Source organism: Eptesicus fuscus, chromosome 20 (genome assembly GCF_027574615.1).
Source record: "Eptesicus fuscus isolate TK198812 chromosome 20, DD_ASM_mEF_20220401, whole genome shotgun sequence".
Classification (NCBI taxonomy): domain Eukaryota; kingdom Metazoa; phylum Chordata; class Mammalia; order Chiroptera; family Vespertilionidae; genus Eptesicus; species Eptesicus fuscus.
Genome location: NC_072492.1, coordinates 3,627,493 through 3,645,898, shown reverse-complemented (window position 1 = coordinate 3,645,898; position 18,406 = coordinate 3,627,493). Strand labels below are relative to the sequence as shown.

At 48.1% G+C, this 18,406-nt stretch overlaps 1 non-coding gene across 1 annotated transcript; it reads left to right on the top strand.

Moving 5' to 3' along the window:
* Positions 1-13,546: 13,546 nt before the first annotated feature.
* On the top strand, positions 13,547-13,674 carry LOC114227975 (small nucleolar RNA SNORA19). The gene has a single exon (XR_003614069.1). It is a non-coding gene; the product is annotated as a small nucleolar RNA SNORA19 (small nucleolar RNA).
* Positions 13,675-18,406: the final 4,732 nt, after the last annotated feature.

Here is an 18,406-nt window from a genome sequence, read left to right as displayed (position 1 = left end):
GGAGGGGGAGGGGGAGGGGGAGAGGCGGAGAGGGAGGGGGAGGGGGAGAGGGAGGGGGAGAGGGAGAAGGGAAGAGGGGAGAGGAGAGGCTGAGGGGGAAGGGGAGAGGGGGAAGGGGAGAGGGAGGGGAGAGGGAGGGGGAGAGGGGGAAGGGAAGAGGGGAGAGGAGAGGCTGAGGGGGAGGGGGGAAAGGAGAGGGAGGGGAGGGGGAGGGGGAGAGGAGAGGAAGAGAAGAGGCTCAGCCCAGCACAGCCCCAGGGAATTCACCCAACAGTTTGAAGGGACTTTCCCACCTCCTGGGGCCTCCTCCCTACCCCCAGCCAGGGGCCCAGAGGACTCCCGGACTTCCAGCTGTGGGGTGGGGGTGGGGGTAGGGGTAGGGGTGGGACTGGGGTTAGGGGTGGGGGTGGGGGTGGGGGTGGGGTGGGGTGGAGGGAGGCTGGCTGTACTGCCCTGCTCTTGACTCAACCTTGGATGCTTGGGGATACAACCACCATCCAAGTAGCCCTAGGATGCCTCTCTCTTCCTCACCCCCCCCCCCCCCACCACACACACACACACATGGCAAATGTACCCAATTCATCTCTATCTGGTCCCAGCCACTATCATCACTCCCCTGGGAGACTGCAGCCACCTCCACACTGGGCTCCCCTCTTCACTCCTGCCCCACCCTCACCCTCATAATCTATTCTCCTTACAGCAACTGGAGTATCTTCCAGAAATAAAACCAGATCACCCCACTCCCCAGCTTAACTCCCCACCCCAACCAAGGTTTCCTCGGGTGCTTAGAATAAAACGCATCCTCCACTCACAGCCCTGCACAGCCCGGAGGCGCGTCCCGTCACCCCTCCTGGTCTCTCATTGCACCCCTGTTACACTCTGGACCTTTGCTGTCAATATGTGGTCACTAGCCATGGTGCCTATTGGGGGACAGGGGCAGAGGGGCAGAGGGGGAGGTGGGATGGGGAGGGGGAGAGAGGGGGAGAGCAGAAGAAGATTCAAATTAATTATAATAAAATAAAATTAGACATTCAAGTCCACAGTCACATTAGCCACTTTTCAAATGTTCAATAGTCACCTGTGGTTGGCTAGTGGCTATCATTGCATAACTTTTCCATCGTCACAGAGAATGCTGTTGGACAGCACTGTTCTAGACCTTCTGAACATGTTTTAGTCTCTCCTCTCACTCCAGCCAACTCCTACTCATCTGTCACCTCTCCATTTCAAACATCGCTTTCCCCGAGTAGCCTGTACTAGACCCTGAACTGGGTTGGGAGTTCCCACTATGTGTTCCCATGACACTTTGTACTTGTCTGATCATAACTCATTATTCATTATTGTTAACATTTATTAATTGTCTGGCTTCGCCTTTAACAATAACAAATGCCTACTGAGCACTCACTATGTGCCAGACACTATGCTAAGTGCTTTACATTGAACTCTCAGAGGAACCTCACTTCACAAATGAGGAAACTGAGGCTAGGCAAAGTTAGGTACCTTCCTAGGCCGTTCAAATCCAGACCCATACCCTTACCCACCAAGCTCTCCCCGGGGTGAGATCTTGCCTTAGTTATTATTTTTGTTCTGTATCCCAGTACCCAGAACAGTGCCCAGCTCCCAGCTGGTGCAAAAGAAGGCTTTGAAAGACTGGGTGGCCAATCATAATGCAGAGGGCATTACTGCACTGTTGGGGGGACCCGCAAATCCCCCAGAGGCATCACCACATTAGGTGACAATGACAATGGGGCAGACAACCCCAAATGCAAACGCAGCTCATAAAAAGTCCTCAGATGGGTAGCCACTGGGGAAATCCAAGCCACTGTGAGATACCACCTCATACCCACTAGGATGGCCAGATAAAAGAGATGGGTAATACAAGCGTTGGTGAGCATGTGGAGAAATTGGAGTTTCTCATATTCTGCTAGTGGGTGGTAAATGGTGCAGCCATTTGGGACAGCCTGGCTGTTCCTCAAAGGGTTAAACAGAGAGTTACCATTCAGCCCAGCAATTCCACTCGCCATGTACTCCAAAGAGATGGAAGCTGACGTCCACACACACGCTTACGCAAATGTTCACAGCAGCCTTCCCATCAGAGCGGAGTGGAAACAACCCAAGTGTCCACCAGCTGGTAAATGGGGAAATAACATGCGATCTCTCCGTACAATGGAATGCCATTCGGCCACAAAAAGGAACAGAGTACTGATACATGCTCAACATGGATGAGCCTTCAAACAATTAGGCGAAGTGACAGATGCCAGTTGCGCCCTGGCCGGGTGCTCAGGGGGCTGAGCGTTGCCCTCTGCATGAGAGATCGCTGGTTCAATTCCTGGTCAGGACACACGCCTGGTTTTGGTTTGATCCCTGGTTGGGGTGAGCTCGGGAGGCAACAGACTGATGTTTCTGTCTTGCTTTGCTATTTCTCTCTCTCTTTCCGCTGTTTCTCTTCCTCTCCCTTCCTCTCTAAAATCAATTTTTCAGACTACATGCTGGAAATAGAAGGTAGCCAGCAATTCCAGCTCTCACTGCTGAGTTGAGTCCCCTTATGCCCTTCCAGCCCGGGGACTCCAGGACCAAAGCCCACGGGCAGCAGAAGGGCCTACAGAAGTCCCCCCAGGAACAGCCACGCCAGGAGGCTGGGGGGGGGGGGGCACTTCTTCCTCCTCAGTCTTTTCGGGAACAGAGGAACCTGCGGTGACACCAATAAAAAAACTGGTATCCTGGGAAAGGCCCCTATCATGAAAACGCTGTGAGGCGAACCCCAGGACTCATTGCCTTGGTCAAAAAGTTCCTTAAACTTGTGGCTTCAGAACAGTTGTCTGTGTGAATCCGTCCTTTGCCCCTTCCCCTGACCAGGAAGTTGGAACCTCGATGAGTGCTGGCAGTGATGGTAAGCTGGGCCTACTCACCGCAAATCTCAGGCATGAAGACAGAGAACAAGATCTTGATAGCTAAAAGGAATCTCCACGCAGGACACAGCTCTGAAAGTTTGGTACTTAAGGCAAGATGCTTATGGGTATGATCTCCTCAGCATGGTATCTGCTAAGACCCTTGTTTATGCATTAAAAAAACCCGTATGGCTCTAACCGGTTTGGCTCAGTGGATAGAGCGTCAGCCTGTGGACTGAGGGGTCCCAGGTTCGATTCTGGTCAAGGGCATGTACCTTGGTTTCGGACACATCCCCTGTAGGGAGTGTGCAGGAGGCAGCTGATCAATGTTTCTCTCTCATTGATGTTTTTTTTTTTTTAATATATTTTATTGATTTTTTACAGAGAGGAAGAGAGAGGGATAGAGAGTCAGAAACATCGATGAGAGAGAAACATGGATCAGGATCAGCTGCCTCCTGCACACTCCCTACTGGGGATGTGCCCGCAACCAAGGTACATGCCCTTGACCGGAATCGAACCTGGGACCTTCCAGTCCGCAGGCCGATGCTCTATCCACTGAGCCAAACCGGTTTCGGCATCATTGATGTTTCTAACTCTCTCTCTCTCTCCCTTCCTCTCTGTAAAAAAAAAATCAATAAAATATATATTTTTTAAATAAATAAAAAACCCATAGCGTTGACTCACAAACACGTGACTTGCATTAACACAGAAATCATCATAAAAGATGGACATTAGAGTATACTCAGTACTACAGCTATTGCTCCGATATGCCTCCCGGATATTGAAAGGAGACTAAGGCTGTACAAGGCCTCTTTTCTGTTTGTTTGTTTCTTTAATTTATTGTTGAAAGTATTACAGATGTCCACTTCCCCCTCCCCCATTGACCCTTCTAGGCTGCACCCGCCCCAGGCCTTCACCACACTATTGTCTGTGCCCACGGTTATGCAACAACTTCTTTGGTTGATCTCTTCCCACCCCCTGCCTTCCCAGAGGTTTGACTGTCTGCTCCATGCTTCTATGTCTCTGATCTATTTTGTTCACCAGTTCATTTTGTTCTTGTGATTCCACCTGTGAGTGAGATCATGTGATATTTGTCAAAAAATAAAATCCATCTTTTAAAAAGCCAGTCACAAGAGCTCTCATATTGCATGAGTTCATTTCTATGAAATGTGCAGAATAGGGAAATCCATGGAGACAGAAAGTAGATGGGTGGCTGCCTCGGGCAGGGGTATTTGGGGCGAAATGGAGTGTTAATGGGCACAGGGCTTCTTTCTGAGGTGATGAAAATGTGCTAAATTTGATTGTGGCGGTGGTTGCACAGCTCTGTAAATATAATGAAGCTCTCACTGGCCACACACCCCACCCAGCCAAGTCGTCCTGCCACGCCCCCGGCCAAGGTTTAACAGACCTCACTAAAATGCCATCTCAGATGAATCCGCCATAGAATACATGGTTTTCCGGTTTCACAGAGTTGCTGGGGGTAAATTCTACTTAACAAACGAGGACCTGGGAGTTTTCATAGGACAAGAGTTTCCTGGGTTTGGGAAAATCAAAAAGACCCTCAGGCTGTGGACAGAAGGATGAAGTGACCTGGACCAGTGCTGAGATGGGACGTGGGCGCTGAGAATCCTTTTCCCTCGTGCCGGCCCACCATGGCGGGCGATGACTGTGCACAGGAAGCAGAAGGGGGAGACGTATGCAGCACTGAGCAGGTCCCCGTGCTGGGGACAGGTCTCCCGAAGGGTCACCCCAGGGATCTCTGCCCGCAGCTGCCCTTACGAGGATTTCATGAGCAGATTGAGACCCTTAGAAAATGTACAAATAAAACCCCACCCCCATCCAACAAGAGAAAGAAAAGCCAAGTAAAGACGGAGCTGCTGGTTTTGTGTGGCTTGCATCCTCTTGCCCTCAATAAACAAATTTCTCTTTTAGTTCCTAAAAAAATACCAACGGCCATTGAGTTGTGCACTTTAAAATGATGACTTTTGTGTGAATTTTATATATATTTTTAAAGGCCTCTGTGCAGAGAAAAATTCCTGTATTTTGGGGGGAAACAAATCAAGCAGAGAAGTACAGTGTCTTAGTCCGAGCGCCATTGGAACCACATTTCAAGAACCTTCGCCCCTTGCCCTAGCCAGTTTGGCTCAGTGGATAGAGCGTCGGCCTGCAAACTGAAGGGTTCCAGGTTCGATTCCGGTTGGGGGCACATGCCTGGGTTGTGGGCTCGATTCCCAGTGGGGACTTGCAGAAGGCAGTTGATCCATAATTCTCTCTCATCATGGATGTTCCCATCTCTCTGTCCCTCTTGCTTCCTCTCTGAAATCAATAAAAAATATATTAAAAAAAAAGAAAAAAAAACTTCGCCCCGTCCATTCCCACGTGAGGAAAATCTCCCCAAGCGGTATCTTTCCCGAGGGTTTCATTTCACACTTGGTACCTTTGTGTAAAGCCATGTTCTGTTATTTGAATTTGTTTTCAGAATTGATCTTAATGAAAACAGGAAGCAGAAGGGGGAGAGGTACGCAGCACTGAGCACAGGGAGACGTCACAAAAACGTGTCGGAGAGGGGAACTCAGGGTCAAGGATGAGAAGGCAACCAACTTCCTTTCTAGTGTGTAACCTTGGTACTATTTGAATTTTTTATCATTTTTGCCAAACAAGTCTAGGTATCCCTGCTTTTTGAAAGTTCTCAGTATACCCCTTTGCTTTTATGAAAGACCTACATTTTTACCTGTTTCGCTAACCACAAGAAATCCAAAAAGGAGCTTGCTTTTGTGAAAGAAGGCAAAAGCGAAAACAGCGGTCAGCATTTGTTTGGCGGTGGGCGAGGCAGCCCGTACAGAGGCTTCTCCCAGGGAGCACCGCTCAGCATCTCCACCGCGAGCCCCATAGCTCTGAGCTGCACCTGCGAGCATCTGTGCTTTATTGCATTTATTTCGTGCAGCTGTTAGCCAGATGTGTCCTAAGGTATCAAAAAGCCTAAGAGAGCTCCTAGAGTGTTTATGTTTAGCATAAAACCGGACAGGATTGAGCATAGTTGGTATGATTTGGCTGGTTATTTTGGGGGTCTGGGAACCCTCAAAAGATTTTCCATATAAGTTAGTGGTACCTGCTTCTTCACTTTACACCATTTCAGCTTACAAAAGTCTTCACAGAAATGGTCTACTTTCATATAGTGGGGGAAACCACTGTCCCAAAACTTGATACAGAGTCTGGAAGGGCCATGTGTCCTGGCCAGATGTAGCCTCCGTGAACAGTTTGTGTCTGAGACTGCCAGGAAGGAGACAGCAATGGCCAGCTTAGCCCTGGTGGGTGGTTCAGTGGTTAGAGCCTCGGCCTGCACACTGAAGTGTCGCGGGTCAAGGGCATGTACCTGGTGTCTCTCTCACATAGATCTCTCTCTCTCTCTCCCCCCCTCCCTTCCACTCTCTCTGAAAAGCAATGGGGAAAATATACTCAGGTGAGGAAAGAAAGGAAGGAAGGAAGGAAGGAAGGAAGGAAGGAAGGAAGGAAGGAAGGAAGGAAGGAAGGAAGGAAGAAGGGAGGGAGGGAAGGAGGGAGGGAGGAAGGACCAGCTTAGTAGGCTTGATAGGTGTCCTGGTACAAGGGAGACAGAGGGACATGAATACGCTCATAGTCAGAGAAAAAACTGCTAGCTGAGGTGGGCTTGGTCCTCAGAGAGGCAGGGGCACTTGGGCCCCCCAGCCCCCCAGGCCAAGGGCACACCCTGGAGGAGGAGAGGCCAAAGGCCCGCTGGTTCTCATGGCCTGCCTGGCCTGAGAGGATTCTTGCTCTCTCAGCAAGGGCGCTGCCTCTTCCCACACCGCCCCAGTGAGCGCCCAGTCCCAGAGGCTCCTGCTCAGCCAGGCCCCGGGCTGCTGTCTTCCTTCCAGGACCAGAATAGCCACAGCCAGGCCCCTGGCCAACTCTGTGAGCGGCTGGAACCCTTAGCCTCCGGGGGTTTCCCCAGCCTGGGGCTGGAGCTGGGCCGTTCACAGCCCCTGCCCTTGGTGAATGGATACCCGGAGACTAGGAGAAAGGGATGCTCTACCAGCTGGGAACCCGCAGCAGAGAAAAGGCCGAGACTGAACTGAGATAAAGATGCGGCAGAGAGAGGAAGCGCGACACGGTCAAGACAGGCACAGGCTGAGGCCCAGAGACCTAGAAACAGGGCAGGTCGGAACCAGCGAGGACAAAGGGCGGGGATGCATCCGGCAGCCCGGACTGAAACAAGGACGATCCGGGCTGCAGGCAGGTCCGGCACCGAGGATGCCCGCCCCGCCTCCCCAGGACTCCACCCCACCGCGCCTCTCCGCGCCGCACGCCCCCGCCGCGACTCCCCAAGCCTCCCCTCAGCCACGCCCCGCACTTCCCGTTCCCCGCGCCTCCCCCTCCCCTGCCCCCAAGCGAGGCCCCGCCCCCCGCCCCTCCCGGGGCTGTGCGGTGGGCGGCGGTCCGGGCTGAGGCCGGGAGGACCGCGGGGCGTCCCCCTGAAGCCCGCTGTTCTCCCCGGAGCCGGAACCTCTGCCTCCCTCCTACCGAGCGCGTGCACCCAAGGGGTGGGAACAGGCGGCACCGCCCTCCGGCCCGGAGGAGCCAGGGCAAAGCCAGGCGCTTTATGGGCTTTTTTCTCTCTTTTTTAATCCTTACCTCCACCCTGCGAGGTAGATCCCCTTAGAATCTCCACTTCAGAAAAGGGGAAAGAGTCAGAGATGAAGTCTCTGTTTGTTTTGCACATTGCAAGTGGTGGCTGTGGGATTTGAACCCAGACATTCTGAGGTCCCTTTGCGTTTTCAAAGAGGTAGGAGAAAGGGGAGGAAAAGGGGAAGTTTTTTTTTTTTTAATTTAAATTCTTTATTGTTTAAACTATTACATGTCTCCTTTTTTCCCCATTGACCTCTCCCTGACCGTCCCCACCCCTCAGCACATGCCCTCAACCCCCGCTCTGTGTCCATCCGTTATGCTCATATGCATGCATACAAGTCCTTTGGTTGATCTCTTACCCCCAGGAAGTTTTTTGTAGTCTAATTCACCCCCTTTAAAAAACACTGACAGTTCAAACTCTTTTGACAACCCTCACCAGTGTGGCTCAGTTGGTTGGACATCGTCCCATGCATCCGGGGATTGCCAGTTTGATTCCAATCGGGGCACATAGTTCAATCCCTGGTGGGTGGCGTGCAGGAGGCAGCCCACTGATGTTTCTCTCTCCCTCACTCTCCCTTTAAAAAAAATAAAAATAAAATAAACTTCTGACAAACGTGTATATAATTGTATTACCACCACAGCTATCAAGATACAGAGCATTTTCTTCACCCAAAAATGCTCTCTGGGCCCCTTTGCCCTCCCCTCCATGATTGGCATGCCCTGATAACCACTGATGGGATCTCTCCTCTTGTACCTTTGCCATTTCCAGGATGTCATGTGAATGGAATCACACAATATGTGTATCCCTGGCTTTTAAGGCCCTACATCAGAGGTCGGCAAAACTGCGGCTCGAGAGCCACATGAGGCTCTTTGGCCCCTTGAGTTTTTAGCAAAGGCCAGCTTAGGAGTACCCTAATTAAGTTAGTAACCAATGTACCTACCTATATAGTTTAAGTTTACAAAATTTGGCTCTCAAAAGAAATTTCAATCGTTGTACTGTTGATATTTGGCTCTGTTGACTAATGAGTTTACCGACCACTGCCCTACATCAAGCATGTCAAACTCAAAGCTAACACGGGCCAAATAAACAAGGTGTAAGTGTATGGGGGCCACAAAAGCTTCAATTTTCATAGAAACATAGGTTTATTTCGATAGGGCTAAAATAAATGAGTCATTGTTAACATAAAATAATAGAACATTTTAATAAAAACTAGTATTTTTTATTGAACATTAACTTACCAGACACTGAATAACTGCACAAATTAATAAGCATAACGCAAATAAACCTATTTTTCTTGTTTTCCAAAAGTGAAATATTTCCTGTTTCGCACACCAAACAAGTCAGTCCAAGACTAATGACGTGGCCATCGGCTGCTAAAATATTCGCTGCTGGTATTAGTGGAGAGAAATGGTGCACCTGCAATAAGGCACATAAGGGAAATGAATGCAACATGATGATAGTCATCAGTCATTAGCGAACGTTGTAGTTCGTTATTAATAATTATGCATAACAGGATATTGTAAAAATTAAGTTATGAATTTTTTATTAAAACGTTTCTTACGTACTGTTATAAGGGCTGGGCCACAAAAATATTCGTTGTGGGCCGCGAGTTTGACATGCTTGTCCTACATAGCTTGTTCTTGCTGCAGTTTCCTTTGGCGGCGTCTGTCCTGCTCCTAGACCCCCAGATGGTGAGGGAAGTTTGCTGCCATGCCTGGGGGTGGTTCAGGCCTAGGAAGGGAAGGATGGGCTGGGTTCTCTTCTGAAGAGAAAAGTTGTCGGTCTGTTTGGGTTGCTGTAACGAACCACAGACTGGGCAGCTTGTACACAACAGGAACGTACTTCTCATCGCTCTGGAGGCTGCAAAGTCCAAGGTCAAGGCACCAGCCTGGCTCCATACTGGAGAGGACCCTCTTCCTGGTTCACAGCCAGGCACCCTCCTGCGGCTCCTCTTTTCTAGGCGCTAATCTCATTCCTGAGGGCTCCAGCTTCCGCCCTAAACAACTCCTAGGGCCCCACCTCCTAATACCATCACATCTGGCCACCAGGATTTCAACGTTAGAATCTGGGGGACACGGAAATATTTAGGCCACAGCAGAGAGATGACAAGTTGAGTAAAGAACCAGGGGCAAGAGTTTGAAACAAGGGTTTAGGAAATTTCAGCAATGTCACTCAAATTTAGACTTTTTAAGTAATAGAGAATCATTTAGATTTAAGTGTTAGACCCGCCCCTGGAGCCCTAGGGTTACCAGGACCTGCCTCGTTTCTGAAGAGAAAAGTTGTCAGCCAGGTCCGCTCCAGGCCTGGATGCTTCAGGCCTCGCACTGCCTGAGAGTGGCACCCAGGGCTAGGGCCACAGTTAGAGAGAGAATGGGGAAATTCGGCATCAGAGTTCCTGTGTTCCTCTGTGTTGTCTCTTCTTACCTCCGTTTCGGGGTGTGTGTGTGTGTGTGTGTGTGTGTGTGTGTGTGTGTGTGTGTTCCTGCCTTTCCAGGCAGAGACTTTCCTCAAATGTCCGGTACATGGATGGGGCTTGCTTAGGCATCCCCCTAGGGTGATGTCATGGTTCCCAAAGTCCAGTACGCAGCTGTCCGCTTCATTCCCCCTGGTTAGCAGGGTCTCATCTGTCTGTGGGTCCCCAGGGCACTGAGGTCTCAGCTTCTCTCCTGAGTTATCAGTGTCATCCTGTCTATGGCCCACACACTTCTGGCCACGCCTCTCTGCCTGGTCTTCTCTCCTACTCTCTTTGTCCTTGAAGGTTTACACCTTTCTTATTCATTTACCATCTTTTAGAGGGGACTGAGGAGAAAGCCATTTTTAAACGGTGAGCCCAACCATAACTGTGGTGTTTTATTTCTTTTTTTAAAAAAATACTTGTATTGATTTCACAGAGGAAGGGAGAGGGAGAGAGCTAGAAACATCAATGATGAGAATCATTGATCAGCTGCCTCCTGCATGTCCCCCATGAGGGATCGAGACCGAAACCCAGGCATGTGCCCTGAATAGGAATTGAACTGTGACCTCCTGGTTCATAGGTTGACACTCAGCTATTGAGCCATGCCGGCCAGGTTTTATTTCTTCTTCTTTTTTAAAAATTTCTTTTTTAAAAGGCAATCTGGATCCAGAAAATAAAAGTGAGGAAGTTGAAGTTGAGACAATGTGCAGACCACCCTTTGGAGGGGTTTCATCATGTAGGGAAGCCGGGAAGTGGGGCACTAACTGAAAGGTCTGTGGGGGGGGAGTGCTGGTTTAAAGATCACACATAAAAATACCACATGATCTCACTCATTTATGGATAATAAAGAACATTATAAACCGATGAACAAAAAGATAGATACAGAGACAGTAAAGCATCAAACAGACTGTCAAATTACAGGGGGAAAGTTAGGGAAAGGTGGGGGAGATAAGAAATCAAACGAAGAACTTGTATGCATGCATATAAGCATAACCAATGGACGCAAAACTCTGGGGGGTGAGGGCATGTATGGGTGTGGGGTGGGGGGGTAATGGTAAGATATGTACACATATAATACCTCAATAAAAAAAAAGTCAAAAAATAAATAAATAAAATTAAAAAACAAAAAAAATAAAAATAAAAATAAAGATCACACATACACGGAATGAAGGATGCTCTTTGTATGCTGATGGGACTGTCCAGGAGCAGGGAGAGGAAGGAGGGTACCTCAAGGAGCCAAGTCCCTGAGAAGGCGAGAGGATGGCCCAAGTGGACGAGTTCGTCTCTGCTCACGTAATGAAGACAAGAAACAAGGCAGGTCCAAGTGTGGACAAGTTCAGACCAAGTGTGAGAAAACCCGATTACCTCTGTTTTCTCAACAAAGTGAGACCGCCGGGCTGGCATGGCTCAGTTGGTTGAGCATCGTCTCATGCACCAAGAAGTCGCCCGTTTGATTCCTGGTGGGGGCACATGCCCAGGTTGTGGGCTCAATCCCCAGTAGGGGGCGTGCGGGAGGCAGGCTATCAATGTTTCTCTCTCCCTCTTCCTTCCAGTCTTTTTCTTAAAAAAAATCAATAAAAACATTAAAAAAAAAAAAAGTGAAGTGAAGGTCACTAGCTGAGAGTAAAGGGGCAGGTGGGGAGGTTGAAGAAAGAAAAGAAAGCATATCGCGTCTCAGACTAATGGAGTGAAATTGCCTGGCAGAGTTCAGAATCCCTTTGAGTTGTGCAATCCTGAATTTAAAGTGAAACCAGGCTCCTTAGCTGTGTGACTCCTCCCACCCCCACCCCCCACCCCCCGCAGTTGGGTGCAAGCAGGGAGAAGGCAGGTGTTGGAATCATCCAGGCCTGGGTTTGGAGAGGAAAACACAGCCAGCCGCTCCTCACCTCACAAGAGAACTGCGCACTGTCATGTTTTCACACTTCCCTCTCCAGAGAGAAGCAGCATGAGGAGGACTCACCCCTAAAATGTCATTCCCGAGGCCTGGGTGTTTTGAGGGGGGACGAGTAGGCAACTGCCAGGAGCCAGGCAGGAGCCACCTGTTTTTCTTAGCATCTCCCAGGCACAGGCAGCTGGATGCCGATTTGACGCCAATGTGCCTGGAGCAGAGCCCAAGTCATTGCAGAGGGGGAGGTAGGCACCTTGTTCCAAGGCAATGGGTGGGGAGGCAAGACTAGAGGCCCTCTCCTCCATCTTATCTTCCAGTTCAAAACAGCACACCCCTCCCACCCGCAGACGGCTAACTCAGCATCTTGTTGGACCCTGACCTATCATTGTATTTATCACCCATATTGCAAGCATCCATTCACTTGCCTGTTTCTACCCGATGATTGAGTATATTTGTCTGGGTAGCCTTAGCGATTGGCACAGGGTAAGAAAGACCACTTTTATTTCACAAATATGAGGCCCTAGACAGGCTGAGGACATACTTATTTCCTTAGTGTTAGGTCTCATCAAATAACTGAATCGATACCCCCTCCCCCGGGAACTGACCTTCAGGCCATTTCACGATGGACATTCCCTTTTGCTGAGACCACACTTCACTTGCTGAGACCATATTCCATCATCTCCCCTACGGACCTGCACAGAGAATTCTCCGCCCAGATAAAGCCGTCCAAACTCCTTTAGAAACTGCCAACTCCGTCACGGGGGGCTGGAGCCATCCAGGCTCAGCCACCTGGTGTGCGGACGATCGAATAAATTCATAATCCCTCACCACTCTGGCCTCGTGCGCGTTCATTCCTCCTTTGGTGACCTAACACTTAGGAGATGCTTTGGGCCTGAATTCACACAAAGCTTTTTGGCCTCACCTTTTCAGAATGGAAGGGGTGATATTCGCCTATTTCTGGGTGTTCCCAAACCATGCCCCCCTTTCCTCCCTTACATTCTGTGGTTTGGGGTCACCCAAGAGCCTGCGCAGATGTTGTGTTCACTTTGTGGGATGTCTTTAGGCGCAGGTCCCTTGGTTCAGTATAAATGTCCATGTTAGACTACCCACTTCGGGCGCTGCCCACCTGAGCCCGGGGCATGGAGCTTGGAGCCGGGATAACGCTCTGGCCTGGAACCCGAGTGCAGAGGACAGAGCTGAGAGGGAAACAAGGGAACTGTTTTAAGTGGCTGCAGTCAGTCTGCAGGGGAGCAGCTGCTCAGAGTGAGTCATCAGGCATTACTGGAAGCCAGAGGAGCCTCAACCTGCCTTCTCGTGGTTCTGCACAGAGGGGAGACTGCAGAGGCACAAGCAGCTCAGGGAAGGCTGAGGCCGGAGGAGCAGAGGAGGAGACACTGCTGTGCAGGCTCCTCCCGCCCCACTTCGGCCCCCTCAACCTCTTCCTTCTTGTCTCTGGGGGTCTCTGTTTGTCTAAGCAGGTGGCTCAGGAGCTTCTCCTTTCCCTAGGTCTTGGCCGCTGTCGGGGCAAGGAGCCATATTGTTCCAGCAAACTTCGCCAACCTGCTTCCAGGAAAAGCTCAGGGGAGGAGGGGGGAGGGGGATTACCTAAAAGGCCATCAGAGCTTCTGGCTGCAAAAGAGAGAAGGCCATTTTAGCCTCTAGAGGCAATTACAATGCACATTTCATTGACCTGCGTTCTGGTATATGCGAGCAGGGTTATTTCTTAAGTGCTATACAAATAGTTGAAGCTTAATTAGCAGTATAATTAAGTAGTAATGCTGCCAGCCTCCTTCAGACAAACAGTAAAAATAAATAAATAACTGAGATTGCACGCAGGCCTGATGCTCAGAAAAACAGCTTTCACAGGGGTGGGAGGGACTGGGGTGCTGCTTCACAGGAAGCCAAGGCAAGCAGAAGGTGCTGGAAGCTTCCAGCTAACCCAACAAAGTGGCGGGGGGCGGGGGGCGATGAAAGCTTGGTTTGTTGGAAGGTCGCCAAGAGCGTATTTAGCCTTAGAAGTAAGGTCTTCCTCTGATAAGTCCCAAAGGCCTTTTTCTCCCCCAAATGCTAGCACATCCCCTTTGCTGGATGCAATGGTCCCTGTTTGACACTCTGACTCAGGGTGAACTAAGCAGTTCTGGAAATTGGGAGCATTGCCTGCATGCGTCAAGGCCAGTGTTTGGGAGGTGTGGGCCACATACTGAGGAAGCTGAGGGCGGCCGCTGTGCTCTGTCTTTGCCTGCAGAGCCACTGACCCCGGAACTTAGCCCGTGTCCCCCATCAGCAAGCTCCTGTCCGTCTCCACAGCTGAATGGGACCACGTGGATGGACGCCTGGCTCTGCTGAGCTTCCCCTCCCTTCGGGTTCCTTTGATGTCGGCTGTCGACCTGGAGCCTAGCCCCTTGCTCCAGTGTAGGAGCAGGAAGGAAGGTGCAGCCCCTGGGCCACATGGAGCTCATAAACGACACCTAATTCCACACACATTCACCGGTGTGGAGGGAACAGCACGTGAAAAGATGGGCTTGTATCACTGGGGTCCTGGCAAACTGTCTTAAATGCCTCATAATTATGGGGAAATTCCTGAAACTCTAAAATTTAACCACTAAACGGAATCGCAGCGTCTGCAGCAGAGTAAATGTTCTTAGCAAACCAATAAGTAAGACAATTGAACAAAATTTTAAAAAATTGAAGATATGAAGGGACAGTTCACAGGAGAAAAGAAAGGATGCTAAACCTGACTCATCAAATAAATGTGACGTTTTATTAATTATTTATTTATTTTAGTAGATAATATTGGCCCATGATGAAAATTCAAACTGTTCAGAAGCTATTTTCTTTCTGGAACCAACCATTGTTAGTAAGTTGTTTTTCCTTTCTTGTGTATTAAAACATATTTGACAAACAGCATTAGCAATTTCTATGTATTCTTCTAGAATTATCCTACATGTGCTGACCAGCAGACCCCGAGCTACGGAGGAATAGATTACTCTGACACATGTTTCTGTGAAAGAGAGGCTAAGGGGTGGTTGGCATTAGGCACCAAAAACAGCCTCAATTGCCTGCCTCCTGAGGCTTTTATTGTCACAACAGCTTGAACTCAAATTAACCTCTAGAGCAGGCGTCCTCAAACTACGGCCCGCGGGCCACATACGGGTGTTTTTGCCGTTTTGTTTTTTTACTTCAAAATAAGATATGTGCAGTGTGCATAGGAATTTGTTCATAGTTTTTTTTAAACTATAGTCCGGCCCTCCAACGGTCTGAGGGACAGTGAACTGGCCCCCTGTTTAAAAAGTTTGAGGACCCCTGCGATACAATCAGCAGGGCAAGTATCCTTGAGAAAGTATATGCTTCTACCAGGTCCGGTCTTAAAGACTAAATATAGAGATTCCAGCAAAACACCCAGGGGATCGGACTTGTTTGGAAAAGTCAAGGTAGGGGCTGCTGCCTTTGGCAAGTTCCCCCCAAATGCCCCCGTCCTTTTGGAGAATCCTCCTTACAGACTTTACAACCAAGTCCTGTGCTTCCCCACATACATGTATGCAAAATCATTAACATATAAATAACCCCCTTTTCACACAGGTGTTAACACATAATGCTATTCATATTTATGTTGTTTTTAGTGCATTGCTACTGTTAAGAATACAGCAGTGTACATCTGTGTTCATGCTTCTTTGTTCACATCTGTGAGAACATCTGAAAAATTCCTAGTAGTGGAATTGTTGGGCCAAAGGGTATGTACATTTCACATTTTCATAGGTACTTACCAACTATATTCCAAAGAGGTTTTACCAGTTTATGCTAACAACAATGCATAAGGAAGTATTTCTCTACTCTCTTGGAAAGAGTGTACTAGCAATCCTGTTTTATCTTTGTTAATCTGGAAGATATTTTTAAAATGCTATTTAATATATTTAATAGTCATTTTTCTTAACTGCAAGTAAAGCTGCACATCTTTTCATAGGTTTAAGAACCACTTCCTTTTCTGTGAATTGTCTGTTCTTATTCTTTGCCTATTTTTCTATTGGATTACTAATCTGTTTCTTATATATATATACTAGTAGCCCATTTGCAGGAAGAATCCTGCAAACGGCCGCTGCAGCCACGTGTGCTGCCGCTGGCGCTGCCGTTGTGGCCATCACACCTGCACCCGTGCGCTGCTGCCGCCCGCCCCACTCCGCCCCACCTGGGCTTTCCCTCTGGCAGCCACCTTGCTTTCCGCTTTTCCTCCCTCTTCCTTCTAAGTTGTCTTCAGTCTTCACTCCTCCCTCCCTCAACATATGCAAATTAACCACCATCTTTGTTGGGTAATTTGCATGCTCGCCCTGATTGGCTGGTGGGCATGGCTTTGGCTGGTGGGCGTGGCTTGGGAGTAGCGAAGGTGCGGTCAATTAGCATATTACTATTTTATTAGGTAGGCTACTAGAAGCCCGGTGCATGAAATTCGTGCATGGCGGGGGGTTGTCCCTCAGCCCAGCCTGTACCCTCTCCAATCTGGGACTCCTGGAGGGATGTCCAACTGCCCGTTTAGGCCTGATCCTGGTGGGATCGGGCCTAAACGGGCAGTCAGACATCCCTTTCACAATCCAGGACTGCTGGCTCCCAACTGCTTGCCTGCCTGCCTTCTTGATTGCCCCTAACCACTTCTGCCTGCCAGCCTGATCACCCCTAACCACTCTGCTGCCAGCCTGGTTGATGCTTAACTGCCCCCCTGCCAGCCTGTTTGCCCCCAACTTCCCTCCTCTGCCAGCCTGGTCACCCCTAACTGCCCTCTCCTGCAGGGTTGATCACCTCCAACTGCCCTCCCTTGCAGGCCTGGTCCCTCTCAACTGCCCTCCCCTGCATAAAATAATATATATGCATAGTAAGTAGAAAAAGCAGGATATAAAACATTATGTAAGCCCCTATTTTTAAAAATGTATGTTAAAAAAATGCATTTTACCAATAGTTACCACTAGTTGGTAGAAATTCAGGTAATTTATTCAGGTTATTTTATTTTCTTCTTTTTTCCAGTCTAGATTGTCTGAATTTTAAAAAAATTATGAAGTTGTGTTGTATTGTTCAATTAACAAGATAAAAAATATGAATTAAGCTATTTCCATTAAAAAAATAAATAAAAGGAGCCCTAGCCAGTTTGGCTCAGTGGATAGAGCATCAGCCTGTGGACCAAAGGGTCCCAGGTTCAATTCTGGTCAAGAGCACATACCTCAGTTGCAGGCTCCTCCTCACCTCGGGCCCTAGTCAGGGCTCCTGCAGGAGGCAACCAATCGATGTGTCTCTCTCACATCGATATTTCTCTCTGTCTCTCCCCTCCCTTCCACTCTCTCTGAAATAAGTAAGTAAATAGATAAATAAATAAATAAAATAAGCTATTAATAATTCTAAACAAGGCAAACATTTTAAAATACAAAAAGAATCATGGGGCTATCATCTCAGTGATAGAAAACAATTATAATAGTGTTCAGTATGCTTGGCAAAGTATAGTTATGTAATATAAAATATATTTGTCAAGGCCACTATTTATATATTTATATAATATATTTGTCAAGACCACTATTAACACTGGAGTTAAGATAGGCATTACAATAATCCAGTGATTTCCAACCTTTTTCATCTCATGACACACATAAACTAATTATTAAAATTCTGTGGCACACCATAAACTGTATTATATTTTTTGCTGATCTGACAAAAAATAGGTATAATTTTGAATTGTTCACACCGAATGGCTATGTGGTGGCTATTGTCATTTTTTTATTTGACAATCTAAGAGAAAAGAGGTCAGTGTCCTGGACTAAATAGTCAGCTATTGTATGTTTTAAGAATTCTTGCAGCACACCAGTTGAAAATCAATGCATTAATCACTAGATAATCAATGGCTTCAAAGAGTCTCTACCACCCTAGCTGGTTTGGCTCAGTGGATAGAGCATCAGCCTGCAGACTGAAGGGTCCTGAGTTCAAATCCGGTCAAGGGCACATACCTAGGTTGCAGGCTCGATGGGCAGGAGGCAGCCGATCAATGATTCTTATCATTGATGTTTCTCTCTCTCTCTCTCTCCCTCTCCTTTCCTCTCTAAGAAAAAAAAAAGAGTCTCTGTCATTGGTATGTTGATCCCTGTGGGGAAGAATGCTATTATGATCTGGGAGTCATGGGGGGTGGGGCATGTTTCTCTTCCTGGAACACGCTTCACCCAGAGGGGTGTAGAAACATTGATGATTCTGTTTCTTTAAAAAATGTGTTGTAGTTATCAACAGCCTTACACTTTTACTTATTTTTTTGGCCTAGAAGTAATACAGAAAAAGACTGCCAGATTGTCTTTCAGTTTCAAAACTTCTGTTTTGACAAAAGATACCATAAACAAACAGTGAGATAATAGTTTGAAAGACACTATTTATCACCATTATAACAGATAAGTTATTACTTTTTAGAAAATATAAAGAGGTCCTACAAATTAATAATAAAAAGGGCAAAGTGTGAAAAGGTAATTCTCAGTACAAATTAATGTAAAAAAATACAAAAATACAAATAGTGCTTT